The 20144-nt window shown below is 37.2% G+C and overlaps 1 protein-coding gene across 6 annotated transcripts in view; it reads right to left on the bottom strand.

Moving 5' to 3' along the window:
- ZNF148 (zinc finger protein 148) overlaps positions 1-20144 on the bottom strand; it is a 113724-nt gene that overhangs the window by 81849 nt on the left and 11731 nt on the right. The window contains exons 1-2 of one of the 6 annotated variants that reach the window (XM_026495337.4): positions 18229-18296; positions 8518-8592 (exon numbers count right to left, since the gene is read on the bottom strand). The exons of 2 other annotated variants lie outside the window; for them this stretch is intronic. The gene's annotated coding sequence lies outside the window, so the exon portion shown is untranslated. Of the gene's footprint in view, positions 1-8517; positions 8593-17926; positions 18159-18228; positions 18320-20144 lie in introns of those variants that run through there. 3 more of the 6 variants (XM_026495338.4, XM_026495340.4, XM_048214814.2) reach the window with 3 other exon arrangements.

Here is a 20144-nt window from a genome sequence, read left to right as displayed (position 1 = left end):
AACAACTGACATCAGAATATGTGCCATTGACAGATAAGTAAATACCCTGAAAACTGTTAATTTTCTTTCACTTGTCTGAAGGATGAAAGCATAGGCCTAACATATGTACTACCATAAGCCAAAAAGAAAGGAAAGAATCATCTATCTTCCTAAAACAAGGAATTGGGGTGCAAAAGAGACATGCAAGTAATTTAGTTAAATGAGGAAAGATAATGATCTACATCCTATAAGACTAACAGCATTAACTCTTTCAGTGTAGATATTCATTACCTCTATATAGCAATACTATATATACAATATATATATATATATAATTCATGCTTACATGTAAGTGGGTATAAAAGGAAAGGACTCATCCAATAGATACAAAGTACTATCCAACAGTTGTGATCAGTGCATCAGTGCAGTTCACACACAAGCACATGGGCATCAATCACTGGTTAAAATTAAAGCTTGAGTAAAACAGTGTTGGATTACCTCTATAAAATATGTCAGACGATTGTCCATCCCACCAGATTACTTGGCTCAACTTTGAAGTTCCCAATTCCTCCCCTCTATCTTATAAAAGTACAAAAATACAGCATATCCTCCCAAAGAACCAGGATTAGCCATGTTCTTGAAGTCAAGTAAAATAGTGATATCTAAATATGCTAAATCTAATAATATTCTCTCCATAGTAGATACTGTTGGATTAAATAAAATTACTAGTAAATGATATCACAAGAAAATGACGAGACACTAATTGGACTTTTTCTAATTTAATTTCTATTTGAGGATTAAGATTTCTTTAAAATCTGGGCAATAACCCAGAATTATCTTAAATAAACAAAGAAAGTAGGGGCAGCTTGGCGGCTCAAACGGTTAAGTATCTGACTCTTGATTTTGACTCAGGTCATGATCTCAGGGTCGTGGGATTGAGCCCTGGAACGGGCTCTGCACTCAGTGGGGAGTCTGCTTGAGATTCTCTCTCTCCCTCTCCTTTTGCCCCTCCCCACCCACTTGTGCACACTCTCTCTCTCTCTAAAATAAATAAAATCTTAAAAAAAATAAAAAATAAGAAAATAAGAAAGCAAACACAAAATGTGTTTCATTAAAATCTCCATTATTCAAAGAGTATGATTTCCTGATGAAACCCCAAAGTAACATTTCCCTCAGCTCAAAAGTCTAACTACATTAATATAGTTTTTAAAAATACAGAAACATAAAGTATTTAAAAATTTCAAGGCAAAGGTATTTAATAATGCTAAAATAGACTATACATATTTTTTAATGATCTATAATAAACCTTTTAACAGAAACTAATACAGAAAGTTAATACCCTGTGTTGATACTGCATTGATATTGGGCACATACAATTTTTTATGTAACTATAATATTTTTTCCTGGCATATGAAGTGGAGGTAATGAAGAGTGAAAGCTGAAATTTTATTAGAAACAAAGAATTAGCCAAATATAATTTTTTATTCAGAAATAATAAAGCATTTATATAGCAGCCCTAACACATTTTTAGGGTTCAATAAATGTCATGCAAATCAGTAAAAGCTATAAATGAAAAGCAAAACAATTAAATAACTTAAAATCTTTAGAAAATAACCAATATATTAATTTAAAATTGTATTTATATAATTTTATCAAGGGATCACAAACACTACAGCATTTTCTAGTCCCTCAGTCAGCTTTGTTGCTAAAATAGTTACAAACCAAAAACTCTATTTTTAAAAAATTTATTTCTACTAAGCTCTTCATTGCCTTCCTCAAAGTTTTGTTTCCAAGAATTCAGAAGAGCATATATGCCACCTTCTCAATCATGTAAAACAATATTTGAATATGTATTTGCCATAAAACTACAATATTGTGGTAGACGTTATTAAAAACAAATAGAGCAACACTGTATTTGCACTATACTGCTATTCACTAATCTATGTTCTTCACTGTGTTCAACTTTTAGAATTTCTAAAGCTATAGGAATATTGTAAAGTTGAACAGAAAAAGCACAGCAAAGTCTATATACAGGAAATAAAAATGTCTTCAAATTATATATTATAGTATTACATTATGAGTCTTCTTCAAAGTTGATTGGGTATATTTACTTCACAATCAAGACATTATTACATATGCCATCACAGAATATGGTAAAATCTACAGACTGGACAAATGTTTTCGAAATGTTAATATTCTGTTGAAAAACATTTTCACAAAAAGCCTACTTACTTATCTTCTTGCATCACTTGTTAGTGAAAGCCCTAAATCAAGGCTCTCATACATCAAAGAACATAACTAGACATGTTAAAAGAGAATGAAACAAAAAATAAAAGAGTAAAGCAAGAAGGAAAAGGAAACATGCGCCCCCCCCCCCCCACACCCGCATGCACAAAATAATATAACCTCAAGATCTAAATCTATAAAGAGAAATTTTGGAATATCATTCCCATCACAACCTTTCCTCTACCATGGAAACACATAATTTCCTCTAACTCACCTGCCACAAAATCTCTTGTCTCTGGAACCCTAAATTCATTTAGCATCATCTACCAATTTCACTTCTCCTTCCAAGTCTCTATCCTTCCTTTTCCTCTCCCACTCCTCTCCCCCAACGAGAAGAAAAGAACCTACCAAGCTGGAAACTAAGACCCTCTAAGTACAAAAAGAGGAGGTATAAAGTTACTTGGACAACCACCCAAAGGTCAGTTCTGATCTTCCTCTTTCCTTGTTTCACTCCCTCACATCAGGAGTTAGTGAATATTCCTTCTTAGCAATCTGATTTAAGATTTTGCTGGCTAAATATTCCCTCATTATACCACTTATGCAGATATAAACAGGGAAATTAAGACTAAAAATATGTTTTAAGGCAGGACTATTACACTTTACTATCAATCAAGATATTTATCTTTAACCAGTCAATGACAGCAGATGTTAATAGATCCATACTACACTGTAAATATAGACTTCTAATTTTACATAGTATGAACCCTCACACTTATTTAAAAATTAAGGTGATTTCTACTATTACTGATTTAATAACTATGGCAGAGAAAGAAAATGAAATATTTTGCAGGGACCACTAGCTATTGTCCTTCCATTATTCGGTTTTGAAAGACTGGCAATATTCATTCATTTATTCATTCATACATACACACAGACACAGACACAGACACAGACACACACACACACACACACACACACACACCAGCAGGTGGGCTGATTCATTAAACCAACATTTGTCATTAACTGAGTCAACATTCTGATCATCTGACATGCATGTACAACATGCTACCTAAGATTCCTTAGACATGCATAAAATATCATGGCCTCTGCCCACAGGAGTTCATAATTTAGCAAAGATGGTAAGTACACACATAACAAATAATGTTTGTAATAATAACATAATGTGATAAGGGCTATAATAGAAGTTGAAGCAATTTATTACAGAAAAAATTCAAAGCAGAGAGCAATCACGGGCTGCTGGGGGGCTCAGTCGGTTAAGCATCCAACTCTTGATTTCAGCTCGGGTCATGATCTCAGGGTGGTGAACCCCATATTGGGCTCTGCACTCAGCATGGAGGTTGCTTGGATCTCTTCTCTCTCCATCTCACTCTGCCCCTCCCCACCATTCATAAATTAGTAAATAAATAAAAAAATTTTTTAATCTTTTTTAAAAAGAAGAGAGCAATCAATTCTTCTTTGCTACTAAATGAAAAAGAAGTAATCTTTTAATGTTGATTTCACATTTAAAAATGCACTGAATACATGCTTCAGACTTTGCTCAGTAGTATTCCTAGGCCTTTGCAGTTATTACCTCAGTTAATCCAAATAACAAACTTATGAGATTGGTACTATTATTACTCACATTTTACAAGAGAGAAAACTGAAGGGATAATTAACTTAAAGGTGATAAAACCAGTAAGTGACAGAATCAAAGTCCTTGCAATGGTCTGCAAGGCCTTCCACAATCTGTTGTGCTACACTCTCCTCACCACCACCAACCACCACCACCTTTCAGACCTCATCTTCCATACTCTCCCCCTCGCTCCCTCGACTCAAACCTCACTAGCCAGACCTCCTTATCTCCCTAGACCTTCTAGCATGCTCCTGCCTTCAGGCCTATTGTACTGGCTGTTCTAGGCCTGGTACGCTTCCTCCCAAAGATACTCCTAAGTAAATCCTTTACCTACTTCAAGCCTTTGCTCAATCATCATCTTATTTAAGAGGCTTTTTCCTGCCATACAATTTAAAATTGTAGCCTGCCCCCACATACACTCACCCAATCCCCCTTTAATCTGTTACACATTTTGCATAGTAGTTACCACCTCTCAACATACTATGGAATCTATTTGTTTATGATGTTTATCCTTTTTCTACCCCCAACTATAAGCTCCATAAGGGCAGGAATTTTGTTTTGTTCAATGATATATCTTAAATGCCTAAAACAGTGCCTTGCCCACAGTACATATATAATATTTTTTAAATGATTATATAAAGCTTAACTCCAACAGAGAAATCAAACTTCAGAAGCTTAACCACCACACAACACCATCTCAATTACGGAATCACAGATAACAAAACTGAAGCATCTAGAAAAGTCACATTAACCTAATGAAACAGCAGAACCTGATATCAAAACCAGCCTAGTGAGGTTTTGGCAAATTACTCTTCAGCTTGGGAAATCTCCCTAAAACAGCTTGAAGGTCTTAACAGTAAAGAGATTCAACCTACTAATGAGTTTACTATAAGATTTATGAAACACTGTATCAAATAGAAAATAATTCTTAGCAATGTAAAGAACATTTTAATCCTAATTCCCATTCTTTGTTTTAAAAGAATGCTAATAAATAATAAATTTCAAAACTACTGTGTTAGGAAAGCTACAAAAACCACAAACACTTTACAATAGATCAGAAGAAACTTTAGTTTTTTCAAATATCTCACATGCTCAATGTTTAGTTCTACAAACGTAGGCAACTTCTACCTCATCAAGTATTTTCAAAGGATATCTGTACGTTGTTTGCTCACTGTATTTAAGCCTACCAAATTGTTTCAACTGTCATCTTTGCCTAGAAAAGGAAGATTGCAAAAGATGAGGTTTTATGAATTAATGATCAAAATTCAGATAAGAGAAGAAACCCCCACAAAAACTGTCAAGAATATGAATTTCTAAGACAATAAAAATATAAGAAAATCTAATCAAAACGTAGCTGTTTCATAAGTGTTTCATTATATCCTGTATCTTACTGTTAGTTCCAAATACAACCACTCTAGAAAAGGTAATTGAGAAAAACCATAGTTCTTGGTTAATTATCTCTTTTAAAACCTCATTTTTAGTTTCACAGAAATGTGTATGCTTACAAAATTTTAACTACTGATGTCCATAAGCACTACCAAATAAAACAGCTACTACCTCTTGCCCTTTAAATGTAATCAAGAAAAGCCCAAAGCAATAAAAGAATATATAATATCACATATGGTATAAAAAACTGAAATGAAAAATGCTTTAGCATCTTTTAAAGTCCTTTAGTAGATTTTAAGTAGATCACATTTTAAGGTTAGTCAAGTTCTAGTATTACGTTAGTTCTTACTTTTGTGATTTAATGATGCTTTCTGACTGTTTAAAAGGGGGGGGGGGGCTTGTTCCAGGCAAAAGATTTCTATGAATGTGGTTAGAATTTCTACATAGTAACAAAGCAGACATGTGTTCTTTAATTTACACTAGCTGCGTAAAAATTAAAATTATTAGAATTGTATGTGATCGACGGTCTAACAGTATATTTTTCATGACCAGATCTTTTCCCAAGCAGGAACAACCGCCCAACAAATTCAAACCAACCACCCCAGAAATTACCCTGCCCAGGTCTTCCTAGAACCATTTTCCATTTCTACTCTCAACAAAAATCAGGCCAAAATCTTATAAACTTTGCAATTAATGTAGCTAATCTACTTAGTTGAAAATGAAAATCCTACAAAGGAATAATCAAATTCTTAAAAGAAAACTGACCAAAGTTAGTGAAATAAAACCACAAACTGAAAATTTTCACCTGCCCTTCACCTTTTCAAATCACCTAAACAACAAACATTTGTCAAACAAGAAACCAACTGTCCACCACAAGTGTTTTTATAAACTCCTTAGACTGCTAAAGAGATAGAACTAACTTTTCAACCTAAGTTACCTGTTGAGGACAGACACCTTCCCAAAACTATGACAAACTATCAAGCAACTATATGGGGTGCCTGGGTGGCTCAGTCGTTAAGCATCTGCCTTCAGCTCAGGGCGTGACCCAAGGTCCTGGGATGGAGCCCCACTTCCTTCTCCCACGCCCCCTGCTTGTGTTCCCTCTCTCGCTGGTTGTCTCTCTCTCTGTCAAATAAATAAATAAAATCTTTAAAAAACAAAAACAAAAAACTATCAAGCAACTGTGTAATCCTTCCCCAAATTTACTAATAGAAATTCGTTTTTAAGACTGGTAAGCCACTCTCAGTTAAGTATCCAACTCTTGGTTTTGGCTCTGGTCATGATCTCAGGATCCTGAGATCGAGCCCTGTGTCAGGTTCCATGAAGGGCATGGAGCCGGCTTGCAATTCTCTCTCTCCCCCACTCTGCCCCTCCACCTCCCACATGGGTGCGGGCATGTTCTCTCCCTCTCAAAAAAAAGATTAGTAAGCCAATAAACTCAAGGGAAAGCTGCTTTACTTTCACTTGTACATAAATTTTTACTGATTACACATTAATTTGTAAATAATCATATTTTATACTATGATGATCAAGATCACGCAAGCAATTATCAAATGATCTCAAAGATGATACAAGCATAACCTGATAAAGTACTTCATGGTATACAAACTGCTTTCACTTGTCCCATTTCACCTGACCCCCTCTAATTACCTAGGCAGGTATTATTGTTTATCTTTGAGGTTCTAGGGGTTAAGTGCACAAGTCCTTCCAAGTTAAAAATATATTTAGTGTTACTCTTAACAATGTCCTGGGAGTCAAAAAAAATTATATGTATGTACATATATACATATATATATTTGAACTACATCAATGAACATAAAATTTTACATTAAAATGCTATCTATGATAGTTACCATGTAAACAGAGAAAATTAAATTCACCTGATTTTTGTTAACATAAAAATGATCCCATTCTAATAACTAAGGAAACCCTAAAAAATAATACCCATTTAAAAATTAAAGCTTATTTACATTTGATTTTTTAAAGTGTCAATTCTCTGTGAACAAAAACATGTTAAAATATTATTAAAAGTCAAAGATAAGATGAAACTGGAATTATTACTTCTCATGTGAGATATAATTAACAACTCCCATTTAAAAACATACAAATGGTCCACAAACAGCCAGTTCATCTTTTGACAAGTTTCATCTTACTTAATACCACAATCATTCTTATCTCCTCTGTCTAGAATGCATGCCCAGAGTTACACTAGACACCAGCACAATGTAGAGGTATGCCCACACATAAAACAAATGGCTTTTAATCTGATTAGGAAACTGAGATTTGCCATCACAGTCATTCAGAGAATACCTCAAAGACTGGATGCACAGGAGTCCAGCGAACATAACTGCAGTAACTATATTAAGTTTGAACAATTCATGAAGTATGTTTGTGAGACTGTTTTTCTAAATAGGAGAATTCGATTTAGCAAGTCAACCCATCATTTAGAAACATGAGCTCCTACTAATGTAGAATGGATGTTTTCTTATTTGGGCCAATTTATTCTCAATTAGAAAACTACGAAATGTAAAGGCAGGACAGGACATTTTATCTGCTCTTTTCAGTCTATGAATTAGAAACATTACATTGGCAGCATAATACAAGATTTTCAGTATTGTTTTGAAAAATTTTAATATAAAATACTATAATGTACTACTGGAATTATTAAACATCTTAAGTGCAAATAATTTATTAAACAAACATATCTTTGAAGAAAATACTCAGAATTTATAACCTCATTTTAATTAACTACATAACAAAATTCTGTTTATGTGACAGATGCTAGTAAAATAGCATGATCTATTCCCTGGCACCCTCTTGAACTGGTTAGGACTGACTTCCCAAAAACTTAGGCGTCTGATATTCTGATTTATAACCAAAGAAAGCATTTATAACATATCCATATATGATTATTTTCAAAGCTGATATAAACCTGACTGGAGATCATGCAGGTTCACAAAAATTAAGGCTTGAACTCCCTGTCTAGACAAGATGGCTCAGATCTGTTTTCCCCTGCCCCTCCTCACTAAGCACAATTATAAACTATGGAAATAATAAAAGAGACAACCAGAGGAAAACTCTGAAAATGGTAATAAGGCAATAAACCAGTTTGGGACCAGAGGACAAGAAACAAAAGAGCAGAAGGGTGTTTTTAGTCCCCACACCCAACAGAAAAAGGCAACCCAAACTGACATTTCCCAACCACCAACTTAGCAACAGAAGGCAGATCAGACAGTCACATTCTTACCCCAAATTAAACTGGAATCCCTCTACAATATAAGGGGGGGACCTACCTGAAAGCCCAGCCAACAACAAACACCAGGGGAAGAAATTCTTCCTTATCCACTTGGTCTGAGACTGTTTTCCACCTAGAGATACAGAGACAAGTAGGCAAAACTGAGGAACCCAACCAGAGCAGGCAGCTCAGTTGGGCCAAGCCTCTCCTCTCTCACCCAGAGACAGGGGGACAGGGGGACAGGGAAGAGTGGAGACAGGCATTGGATGAACAGTGGGATGAGGATCCTACCACAATCCTCTCCTCCCATCTAGAGATACCCGGAAGCCCAGCATGGTTTTGGAAAACCCTTTTGCCCCTTCAGGCAGCACCAGCAAGGACTTAGTGGGAGCCCAACAGCATCATATAAATTAAAGTGACCACAAAGGCTCTGAAAATTAAACTGCCAATGGAAACACAGCCTACAAAAGTGGGCCAAAATCCGTACACTAAACCTAAATAGGGTCTGCCTGCTAAAATAAAAATATAAATAGGGCCCAGAACCTCCTAACTAATAGATAAAATAGAAAAGACTCAAGAAGTCACAACATGAGTGAGAAAAGATCAGCAACTAAGGCCAATGCGGAGATGAATCAGACACTGGAATTATTTGACAAGGACTTTTAAAAACCGTAATAAAAATGTTTCAGCAATCAATTACAAATTTTCCCAAAACAAGTGAAAAAATGGAAAATCTCAGCAAAGACACAGAATTTATTTAAAAAGAAGCAGAAGAAAATTATAGAGCTAAAAAATACAATAACAGAAAAATCTGAACTCACTGGATAAACTCAATATAAACATGGAGATGATAGGGAAGAGAATCATCAAACTTGAGGACAGAAAAACAGAACTCACCCAAAGTGAACAACAGAGAGACAACAGAAAAAAAATTAAGTCTTGGGCAACTGTAGGCCAATAACAAAAGACCCAACGTTCATATCACTGGAGTCACAGAAAGAAAGGAGAGGTGCTGAAAGAGTATTTGAAGAAATGATGGCTGAAAACTGATCAAGTGTAGCAAATACAAACTTAAAGATCCAAATAACTGAGCAAAGCCAAGACAGGATAAACACAAACAAAATTTACACCAAGATACACCATAATTAAATGTTCAAAATTAAAAACAAAGAAAAAACTGGGAAGGCAGCACACAGAAACAACATATTACTTATAAAGGAACAACAATTCAAAGGACACCGGATCTCTCATCTGAAATCAGAGTCCAAGAAAAATGGCAACAGTATTTTTTGAATACTAAAGAACTGCCAACCAAGAATTCTATATCCAGTGAAACTATTCTTCAGGAATTTATTAAACATCCGTTTAATAATCCATTTAAACTGCTACAATAAAATGCTACAGAATGGGTGGCTTATACACAACAGAAATTTATCTCTCACAGTTCTGGAGGCTAGAAGTCCAAGATCAGGATGTCAGTATGGTTGGGTGAGGACTCTCTTCCAGGTAATAGACTTCTCTTTGTATCCTCACAGGACAGAAAAGGGCAAGGGAGCTCCTCTCTGGCTACTTTTATAACAGCACCAATTCCATTCATGAGGGCTCCTCCCTCATGACCTCATCACCTCCCAAAGGTCCCAACTCCCATAGGATTTCAGCATATTAATTTTAGGGAAATACATTCAGACCACAGCATGAAACAAAGAGGCTATTTTTAAAAAGCATTCCCCAAAGAAGAAAAACTAAAAAAACTTGTCACCAGCAGCCATACTTATAAAGACTGGCTGAAGAAAACATCCCAAACCACAGGAAGAAATATAGGTATACACAACAGATTATCTTTTCTGTCATCAATTTTATAAATCAGACTTGATGTTTGAAATGAAAATGACAGGGGCGCCTGGGTGGCTCAGTCGTTAAGCGTCTGCCTTCAGCTCAGGGCATGATCCCGGTGTTATGGGATCGAGCCCCACATCAGGTTCCCCTACTGGGAGCCTGCTTCTTCCTCTCCCACTACCCCTGCTTGTGTTCCCTCTCTCACTGGCTGTCTCTCTCTGTCAAATTAATAAATAAAAATCTTTAAAAAAAAAAAAAAAGAAAGAAAGAAATGAAAATGACAACACCATTTCATACCCAAGACAATTATGTTTAAAAGTTGAGAAGGTGGGTTGCCTGGGTGGCTCAGCCAGTTAAGCATCTACCTTCAGCTCAGGTCATGATCCTGGGGTCCTGGGATCAAGCCCCACATCGGGCTCCCTGCTCAGTGAGGAGCCTGCTTCTCCCCTCTCTCTGCCTTTCTATCTAATAAACAAATAAATAAAACCATTTAAAAAATTAAAAAAATAAAAGTTGAGAAGGTAAAAGGTAAAATAGAAGTGAAGTTTACACACTTCAAAGTTGTAAAATGTTGATACCAGCAGACTATTATTATAAATCACATATGCATACTGTAAAATAACTATAACAACCACTACAAAAACTACACCAAGACACACTCAAAAACATTATAAATAGATCTTCTGCACATTTTAAAAGATGGGGTCCTAAAGAATCTTCCAGTAATCTGGAGGAAGGCAAGAAAAGAGAAGCAAAAACCAAAAACCAGGAAAAAAGGAAACAAGGAGAATACAAGGGAAAAAAAAAAAAAAAAAAAACAGACCTGAGTGGTGACATAGCAATAATTACCTTAAATACAGATAGCCTAAATAAACTAATCAAAAGACAGACTGGCAGAGCAGATTTTTTTAAATGGCCCAACTATATGCTGCTAACAAGAAATCTGGTAACATATATTGAAAATAAAGGAATGAAAAAGCTAACAATATCTTTTTTCTATTTTTTAGAAAAGCACAGTAGCTATATTAACACAATCAACAGAATCTAACTGATAATACAGTTGATCCTTGAACAAACCCTCACATAGTCAAAAATCCATGTGTAACTTTTGACTCCCCCAAAACTTCACTACTAAAGCCTACTTGACCAGAAGCCCTACCGATTTAATATAAACAATCCATCAACACACATTTTGTATATTACATGTGTTATATACTGCATTCTTACATAAAATTAGATAAAAGAAAATGTTAGAGAAAACATAAGGAAAACACATTTACAGTATTGTAAAAAATTCACATATAAGTAGACAAGTGCAATTCAAACCCGCGTGGTTCAAATGTCAACTGTATACAGAATACTCCACCCAATGACAGCAGAATACCCATGGAACTTTTCAAGCACCCGTGGAACATTCACTAAGACAGACCATATCCTGAGCCACAAAACACACCTCAACAAATTTAAAACCATTAAAATAATAGAGTGCATTCTGCGACCATAATGGACCTAAACTAGAAATGACTAGAATGACAACAGGAAAACCTCATAACACATGGCGGGGGGGTGGGGGGGATGGACACTTCAACAGTCCATGGGTCATAGAGGAAATCTCAAAGAAAAATTTAACATACACAGATACATAAAAATGAATGAAAATAAAAACACATCAAAATCTGTGAGATGCAGCTAAAGCAGTAGTTAGAAGGAATTTTACAGCACTAAAATGCTTACATTAGAAATGAAAATCTCAAATCAATAACCTAATTACCTACTTCAAGAAACTCAAAAAAAAAAAAAAAGAAAAAAAAGAAAAACATAAACCCAAAGCAAGCAGTAGGATGGAAATAATAAAGAACAGAAATGAATGCAACTGAAACAGGAAAATGGAGAAAATCAATGAAGCAAAATTTAAGTCTCTAACATGACTAACCAATAAAAAAGAAGACAAAAGTCACCAAGATAAGAATTTAAGAGGCTTTCACTGGGCAACCTGGGTGGCTTTAGTCAGCTGAGCATCCAACTCTTGGTTTCAGCTCAGGTCATGATCTCGGGTCATGGGAACTGGATCCGCCCCACACTGGGTGCAGAGTCTGCTTAAGATTCTCTCTCTCCCTCTCTCCCTCTCTCTCTGGTCCTCCTCCCCACCCTTCACACTTTTTCACTCTTTTTCTCTCTCTCTTAAAAAAAAAAAAAAAAGAAAACCAAAATTGGTTTAACACCTGAAAAATCAAGTAATATAAATAATACACCCTATCAACAGAATAGAGGGCAAAATCTTCATTTTTTTGGTAAATCATCTCAGCAGATGAAGAAAAGCAAGTGACAAAATCCAACCCCTTAGCAATAAAAATTTCCAAGACATTAGGAATAGAAGAAAATTTCCTCAACCTGATAAAGGCCATCTACAAAAAAAATCTAACAACATTATACTTAATGGTGAAATACTGAATGCTTTCCCCCTACAACCAGAAATACAACAAAGCTTCTACTCTCACTTCTTTTTTTAAAGATTTTATTTATTTATTTGTCAGAGAGAGAGAGAGAGCACAAGCAGGGGGTGCAGCAAGCAGAGAAGGCAGAAGAAGAAGCAGGCTCCCCACTGAGCAAGGAGCCCAATGCAAGACTCAATCCCAGGACCCTGGGATCATCACCTGAGCCGAAGGCAGACATTTAACCGACTCAGCCACCCAGGCGTCCCTACCCTCGCTTCTTTGATTCAACAATGTCCTAGACATCCTAACAAGGAAAATTAGGAAGAAAATTAAATAAAAAGCATTCACGATGGAAAGGAAGCAGTAAACTGCACCTCTATTTATAGATGACATGATCTTATATACAAAAAACCCTAGCATATACTAAAAAACTACAGTTACATTAATCAAGACACTGTGGTACTAACAGAGGGACAGACACATAGATCAATGCAAGAGAGAACCCAAAACCAGACCAACACAAATATGCCCAACAGATAATTCAATGGAAGAAAAGATAGTCTTTTCAACAAATAGTGCTGGAACAACTGGACATCCATAGGTAAAAAAAAAAAAAAAGTCTTGATCTAAACCTCACAACTTTATAAACAATTAACTCAAAATGGATCGTGACTTTAATGTAAACATAAAATACAGAACTTTAGACAAAAACACAGGAGACATCCTTCAGGACCTAAAGAAAAGGGTTCCTAGACTTGGAACCAAAAACATGATCCATAAAAGAAACCAGACTTCAGGATGCTTGGGTGGATCAGTCAAGTTAAGCATCTGCCTTCGGCTCAGGTCATGATCCCAGGGTCCTGGGACTGAGCCCCACATCGGGCTCCTTGCTCAGCAGGGAGCCTGCTTCTCCCTCTGCTGCTCCTCCTGCTAGTGTGTGTGCGCGCATGCACCCACTCTATCAAATAAATAAATAAAATCTTAAAAAAAAAAAGAAAGAAACCAGACTTCATCAAAATTAAAAACATTTCCCCTGTGAAAGGACTTGTGAAGAAGATGAAAAGATAAGCTGCAGACTGAGAAAATGTTTGCAAACCATGTATCTGACAAAGTCTTATATCTGGAATATATAAAGAACTCTCAAAACTTAACAGTAAAAAGAATACATATATTTTGATTAGAAAATGAGAAAAAGGCATGAACAGACAGCAAGTAAGTACATATGAAGATGTTCAATATCATTAGCCATTAAAGCTACAATAAGGTATCACTGTATACCTATTAGAATAGCTAAAATAAAAAATAAGAACAACAAATGTTGGCAAGCATGCAGAACAAGTAGCTCTCTCACACACGGCTGAAGAGAATGTAAAATGAAACAGCCACTCTGGAAAAACAGTCTGGAATGTTCTTATAAAATTAAACTTGCCCTTGCCATATAACTAAAAAGCTCACTCTTGGGCATTTATCTTTGTACACAACTGTATACAAAATCCTGTATGTGAATGTTCATAATCACTTTCTTTAATAGCAAAATAGTGAATAGGACCCAAAGTCCTTCACCAAATGAGTTTTGATGCAACGAAGTATGTACTAATATATCATTCTTGAAATGACAAAACTACAGAGACAGAAAATAAGACTAGGATGAGACAGGGAGGGCTCTTGCCGTGGGATGCAAACATAAAGGCATAGCAGGAGGGGTTTTCTTTGTGGTGAGGGACCAATTCTGTATTTTCACTGTGGTGGTAGTTATATGAACTAATATATGGGAGAAAACTGCAATGAACCATACACACACACAAATGAATTCAGGTTAAACGAATGGCACAGAGTGAATAAATCTGGCAGTTTAGTGACTAAATCTGGCAGTTTAGTTAAGAGTAATGTACCAAGGTCAATTTCCTGGTTTTGATGTCTTACTAGAGCTTTATAAAATTTGTCACCACGGGGGAAGCTGGTAAAGGATACACAGGACTATGTACTAATTTTGCAACTTCCTGTGAGTCTATAATTATTTCAAAACAAAGTTTTTTAACAAATAATAAAGGGGAGAAACAGGGTAGACATACAGATGAAACAAGAATGGCCATTAACTGCTAATTGCTGAAGCTAGATCATAGTGATAAGGAGATTCATAATATTATATTTTATTTAAATTTTTCCATGATAAAAAAGTTAATAAGGGGCGCCTGGGTGGCTCAGTCAGTTAAGTGTCTGCCTTCAGCTGGGGTCATCATCCCAGGATCCCGGGATCGAGCCCCACATCACATAGGGCTCCATGCTTGGTGGGGAGGCTGCTTCTCCCTCTCCCTCTGCCTGCAACTCCCCCTGCTTGTGTTCTCTGTCAAATAAATAAACAAAAATCTTAAAAAATAAAAAGTTAATGAAAATATAAGAAGACCATACATCAAAATATTAATAGCAGCTTCTCCAGTTGATTTTTTCTTTTCGTTAATATGGGTTTTAAATTTTTTTCTATAAATTTCTTATTTAAAACCATTTTTAAAGAAATCTTTGCTCATACAATCCTCTGTCCTCTTGTTTTACTCATTTAAAAAAAGTAACACTACCGAAAAAATTTTTAAACATAAAAAGAACCCCACTGATACTTCTTTCTCTGACAATACACTGCTTAATTTGAAAACATTTCATCTAAATACCCAATTTATATTTCACCCAATTACATTTCACCTGAAAGTTCCAGCATCTTTTTCTACAATTAAACAAAAGGATCTTGCTAGAATAGATTTACAATTAGCACAATAACTCACCGTTTCAGTGATTGATCTTCATTCACACAATTCAAGACACCCAAAGATGTTTTAACAATTTCAACTGGGTTTGCATTTGCAAACCTAATGTATCATAATTAACTCTGAATTGTTTTGTTTTGAAATTGTATGTGGTCTTTTTAAAATTTTTCAAACACTTTTGAAAAAAGCAAAATTTTTTTTTGCTGCCAAATTTACAACAGTTACAAAACCATGCTGATGAATTCAACAAACACATGGGAATCTGAAAAAGTAACAGTAATTCACTAAATACTGAGATTTTCACCATGCAATTATTTTTTAATTCAATTATTTAAATGTATTTGTATGCCAAGCAAAAATGATCAATACTGTTTCCCTCGGTAGTAAAATTAATTTTAATTAAGTAAATTATAGTAGAAACAAGAGACCTGAGCTCTGCATTATGGGTGAGAACTTGGGTAAATCACAATCTCTCTGAAATTCCATTTCCTAATCTACATACTAAAAGAGTTAAATTTGTTAATCTTGCAGCTCCAAAATCCCATGTACTGATGACCTAAAATATGCTTCATAACTTTTGAACCATGACCATTCTAATGACAACTCTGGAAAAAGATTCATAACAATGTGACAGAGATTTCACTCACATTATAAATAACTTCTATAGATTTAAATTATTTGGAAGGATGTTACTCTCACTGTATGAGCTCAGGATTTCTCAACATCAACATTGCTGACAGTCTGCACTGGATAACTCTTTGTTGTAGGGCTACCATGCACACTGCAAGACGTTCAGCATCTACCCACTACATACCAAGAGAATCCCCCAGCATGGCAACCAAATGTCTCCAGACATTGCCAAAGTCACCCCTGGTGGTGAACTATTGTATTAAATTTAAAATGTCCAGGTTCTCTGGAAATGGGAAGGAGGAAGAAGACAGACTGTTTTTGTGATATAGGAGGAGAGGCGTAAGAAAGGTTAAGGAATGAACAAAAAAGTTCAAATGCAACTCATGCAGTATGAGAAAAGAAAAGGTACTCTTTCCTAAAGGCCTATCAAAACCCATGTTAACCAAATACTGTTGTGTGTAGCTAATGTAATAATAGTGAGAATAACAGTACATAAAGATGAGGAGAAAATCCACAGGTATTGCATCCATGCCTTTTCAAACGTTTTCAATAAAAAAAGCCAAAAGTTTTTAAATCAGAGATCAATGAAGTTAATATAATTCCTCTTCTCCCTAGCATTTGTGGGAAGGCTAAATGAACATTCTCAAGTTATCTGCTATTCTCTAGCCATGGAGAATACCCGCATGAAATACAGAGTTAATTACAATAAGCATCTATCTCTTTTAATCAAGTGTAAATGTGCTACAAATGCCATGAAAAGTTAACAGAGGAATATCCTAAAGTCCCTTATGTAGTCAAAGAAAGGCCAAAGACCATGTGGAGAAACTACATTTAAGTGTTGCAACAGAAAATTAAACGTTCACACATTCACTTTTTGGCTGTTTAATACTCACTACAAAATCAACTCAGCCATATTTTCCACCAAACAGAGAAATACCCAGTTTCCTTAGTCTATTCTTGGATAGGTCACCAGACTGGGAATAAGAGACCCAGAGTCTATTCCCAGTTGCAAAACAGACTGGTAATCTCAAGCAAATTATTCACTCAGGTTAAGGTTCTACACCCGTATCATGCTGACAATACTGAAAATCTGCCCAGAAACAAGCACGAGAAACCCAGGACTTCCTCCTGCACCCAAAGGACAACTGCAAACGTATTTTTAGATATATTAAATCTAAAAATCTGAATAGGATTTTATTTATAGCAACATTTAACATAGTTGAAATTTCAAAACTGCGTGGTGCCTTTACCCCCTATAAAATTAATAAGAAATGTTTTTAAATCACGCCATGCCCAATTTTGCAAAACTCTACGTGCAAACTACACAATCATAATTACGTAAAACAAAACAAAAAAAAAAAGCTGTTTTTAATTCAAGTTCTTCGGAAGGACTTTAACTTTTGCATTTCCTAACTCTATCTAGCTTTTAGTCTGGTCCACAAGGAGTTCTTTCCTGACACCGTAAAAAGTGCTCCACAACGTCTGGAGAGCAAAAGTTTGCCCCATAGCCTAATTACGGAGAGGCCTTAGGACAGTTCTTCACCACTAAACACGCAGGTTTTACTAGCGCAACCAATATACGGATCCTGACGTACATTTTTTGCTCTTGATACCAAGTAAAAAACTATTTGTCTAGTAGACCAATTACCCGTCTGACCTTATGGCACACCGTAAGACGGTAAACAAAACCCGGTCCAATAGAACATTTGAAAAAAGCAGGACTAGGAGGGAAGGGGGGGGGATTGTCAACTAACATTCGGCGGTGCCCGCTGACAGGCAGACACTTATTGGCCGCCGACAAGCCACTCACAAAGTGTGCCATCTCGCTGGGAGCAGGGGCCCTGCCTGCGCCACGGCCCCCGACCCGGAAGACGGGTGCTGGGAGGCCCCGCCACCCGCGGAGGTGGCCCGGCAGGCAAACCCCGGCTTCTCGGCGCTCCGCCGCCGCCTCCCTGCACAAGGGCGCACTCACGCACGCGCGCGCACACTCACACACGTACACACACAACAAAAGGAAGCCGTGCGAGCCGCGTGCGGAGGTCCGCTGGGGGCGCTCGGGAAAGCCCCTCCTCCCGGCCCCCACCGCACGGCCCGCGCGGCCTGCTCACTTACTGAAGCGCCCTCGGAGAGGCCCGGGTGCGCGGAGCGCCGCGCCGCCCGCCCGGCTGTGCTCGGCCTGTCTCGCGGGGGGCGGCGACGGCGGCGGCTCTGGGCCCACCAGCGCGCAGCCCCGCGCCGCTGCTCCGCCCACCGCCCGGCGGAGCGCCGGCAGAAACCCGCCTGTGCGGCCGTCCGAGCCGGCCCAGGCTCGCGACTGCCGTGGCTTCTCAAGAAATGGAACTCTAACTCTGATTATTCCCACCCCTACAAACCAAGTGACGTTTAAGCCCCCTCCCTTACTGAACCCCTAATCCAAAGTAGTATCCAACACAACGCTCCTCACGATAAAAAATTTTTCAGTAACCTCTTCCTTAACCCTTCCACTTACTCTGATTCTCCACACCTTAACTTACTCGTTTTAGTTTTCCCTTACCTTCCTGTTTTTACCCAGAGAGCTGTATTTCCCCCAAAACATAATCTTCCCTAAACCATCTCTCCAATTTTACTCTTGAAATTTACTTTCTAGTAAAGTAAAAAAAATCCAAGCTTCCTCATAAATTCCTTACATCTCCCACTTACCTATTCAAAACGTCCCCACACTTAACTTTTATCATTTGTATCAGCTCCCACCAAATCAACTCACAACTTTCTAAAACCGCATTTTGTGTGTTCCCTCTATCCCTCCAAACTAACACTCTCCAACTTAACATACAAATTTGCCGCAAACCGCCCTCAAATTTTGCGAACCGATTCGAGAGGCCACCACAGTCACTAAAAAATCCATTTCCCAAGCATACACCCAATAACTCGACAATGATCTTTCCAAACATTCTCTACCAATTCACTGGAATCACTCTTAACTCAAGACTACCACGCCCATTTCCCTAAAGACTCCAGTTATAGAACCTAACCAAATTAACACATCGTGTCTATCATTAAATGTAGCTACACATGCAGGTGTCTATGCAGGTGTGTACGCACATATATAAGACCCTACAAAACATCAAGGTTTGTATTTCAGTCTAATCCCCCGGATACTGGCTCTTCTCAAATTTAAAAGGAAAACTCCTTGATGCCAACCAAGATTTTCAGGCATCCAACCCCTATCCTGTGAAGTCACTTATCTGTTAAATTAATATAATTACCATTAAAACATTCTCTCTCCATTTCCACGACAATTATGTCCAACAGCTTCCTTAAGATCCATCGTTCGTCTAACCCACACAACCCACTCAAATAGGCCATGCTTATGTCAGAGGCAGGTCCTGGAAACAACTCTAGACCAAATCAGGCAGGTTACAGCAAAGATGTGAGATGGGCAAAGTGACCTCCCTGGGCCCTCTTAGGCTTTTCAAAGCTCTGGGTCTCCACAGGTCCATTATTAAATTTTGTGACTGACTAAATGTAGAAGGGGGGGGGGGGGTGACAAATGACCTGGGGCTAGATTCTGGAAGTAAAGCTACACTTGGGAGGAACACCAATAATATGTATTTTGTGTCTTATCGTATTTTTCTCACTGCCAATAAATATGCTCTCTCTGAAACATGGATAACATCAAAAACAGGGAGGATCAGAAAGTATTCTTCGTTCGGAGGGTGAAAGCCTGAGTTAATCATGTAAGGGATATAATGAAAATACAAAGGGTTTGAAGAACACGGCATTGGGCCAGTAATGGTTTAAAATGTCAGCTGCCAGGACCACAGCAAGGCACTGATGGAATATCTCAAAACCACAGTCAGGTAAGCACTGAGAGTCGAGCCTTTGATAGTACAAGGGAAAAGTTGATAGACAACAAAGACTGACAAAAATGAATACGACTGCAGAACTGGACGAGCAAAAGCTTGAGAGCAAAGCCAAAGCCAAAGAATAAGGGGCCTGGTCTAGATCTTAAATAGCATCAACGGAAGATGAGGAAGGTTTCACGCACT

The sequence above is a fragment of the Ursus arctos genome, unplaced genomic scaffold, assembly GCF_023065955.2.
Source record: "Ursus arctos isolate Adak ecotype North America unplaced genomic scaffold, UrsArc2.0 scaffold_4, whole genome shotgun sequence".
NCBI lineage: Eukaryota > Metazoa > Chordata > Mammalia > Carnivora > Ursidae > Ursus > Ursus arctos.
Note: the sequence above shows the minus strand (reverse complement) of the source record. Positions and strands in the feature narration are given on the sequence as shown.